Genomic DNA, 2,048 nt, shown 5'->3' with positions numbered 1-2,048 from the left:
GCTGTCATGTTAAACTTATATTAAAGTTTTTCTTCATTACCCATTTAAGCCGTCTCCAGCCATTATTATTCTGTACATTAGCTAGTCACATGAGATGTAACCTCGTTGGCGAACCACAATATAAAAATGATTCATTGATTTTAAAATAGTTAGATTACGAGATATATTTAGAACGAATTATTGCTGATTGTTGCTCAATATTGTTAATGATTGTGAAGTGGTTTAGTTTTGGAATATTGTGTTTCTTCTTCTTCTTCTTCTGGTACCCTTTTCCAAGTTCCTTTATTTATCTAAATTAATAAGCATGATATTCTGTTATATTGTCTATTAACGCTTGTATCAAGTCCTGGCTAGGCACGGATATAATAACTTCTATTCCAGTTGGTTAAATGTTTTATTTTGGATTTTTGTCGTTTTTACAATTTAATATATTGTTCTTTGTTCGACCCTCGTTATTGCAGCGTTTTGTTTTTGTCTGTTACAATATTCTACTGATATATTAATTCAAAGAAGAGAATCAGCCCAGGAATATCATAATTAAACATTATAAGACGCTTTCGTTTGTTTATAGTTAAGCTACTCAATGGGATATTTGTGCTCTGTCTAGCACGGGTATCGAAATCCAGTTTCTAGCATCTTAAGTCCGCAGACATGCTGCTACGTTACTGGGGGGCTTAGAGGACAAAGAGCATATTGGAGTATCTTTTCAAACTAGCTGAATGCTCATCATGTGATGGTGAATGCAGATTTAATTTTTCTTCTGAAAATCAAATCTAAAGAACTGTTTCATGAACATGTTTTCTGAAACTTAAAGTAACAATATATATATATATATATAGTTTTTATATTTTTTCTAGTATTTCAAGAAATAATTTTTTGGATATATTTAGTCATCTCATGTATGTGGTTCTTGATTATAATTTTGACTTGCATATATATATTTATAAAGCCTATAAATTGAACTATGCGAAAAAACTGGTTCTCTAAGAAATATTCCTACAAGGTCAAAAGTCTGGCCCTGTGATTTGTTAATTGGGATGGGAAAGAATTTGATGGTGAAGAGCATAAAAAAATGGTTATGTTTTGTGACTTAATTTTTAAACCTTTTCACCAAAGGGGTAAAACATCAGTAATAATGAACTGTAGCGCCATTTATTGAGTTGAAAAGATATTTAAAGTTGTTTTGACACATACAGTCACTGGTGTTTATTACATAGTATTGTTACGACAGCGGAAGTCACGTGACACTAGTAACACGTCATGATACTCTAAAAGGATCATGTCTGTTCGTGGCAACTCTGGTCTTTTCTGCGCGCCCTCTATTCTTGTATATAAGTGCGCCAGATAAAGCGAAATTAATTAATCAGAATAGAATTGCAGACAGACAGAGACGGACAAATGAGTCAAGCGCGGTAGTGATGGCAAGTAAAGTGCGCGAATCTTTGTGAATAATAGCGTGTGTTAAGTTAAAGTGACTGTGGAAATTAAATGTATTGCAAAGTTGAGTTGAGAAAGAATAAACTAGTTTTATTTAAGAAAGAACTTGTATCGCTGAAGTTTATCGGAAAGAATTTCTACGGAAAATTAACAAACGAACACAGAAACGTAACAAATTGGTGTCAGAAGCGGGATAGAAAATAAATTTAAAAAAAGAAGATGGAAACGAGAGGTGGCAAATCAAACTACAGCTTAGCAGATTTGATGGCAGCAATACAAGAACAGCAAAGGAAACAAGAAGAGAGATTACAGCAGTTGTTGGAGGAAAAAGAAAAGAAGAACGAGAAAAGAAACAAGAAGAGAGATTACAGCAGTTCTTGGAGGAAAAGAAAAGAAGAACGAGAAAAGAAACAAGAAGAACGACAAAAGAAACCAGAAGAGAGATTACAATAATGGTTGGAGAAAAAAGAAAAGAAGAACGACAAAAGAAACAAGAAGAGAGATTACAGCAGTTGTTGGAGGAAAAAGAAAAGAAGAACGAGAAAAGAAACAAGAAGAGAGATTACAGCAGTTCTTGGAGGAAAAAGAAAAGAAGAACGAGAAAAGAAACA

Source organism: Limulus polyphemus, unplaced genomic scaffold, assembly GCF_000517525.1.
Source record: "Limulus polyphemus unplaced genomic scaffold, Limulus_polyphemus-2.1.2 Scaffold618, whole genome shotgun sequence".
Lineage (NCBI taxonomy): Eukaryota > Metazoa > Arthropoda > Merostomata > Xiphosura > Limulidae > Limulus > Limulus polyphemus.
Note: the sequence above shows the minus strand (reverse complement) of the source record.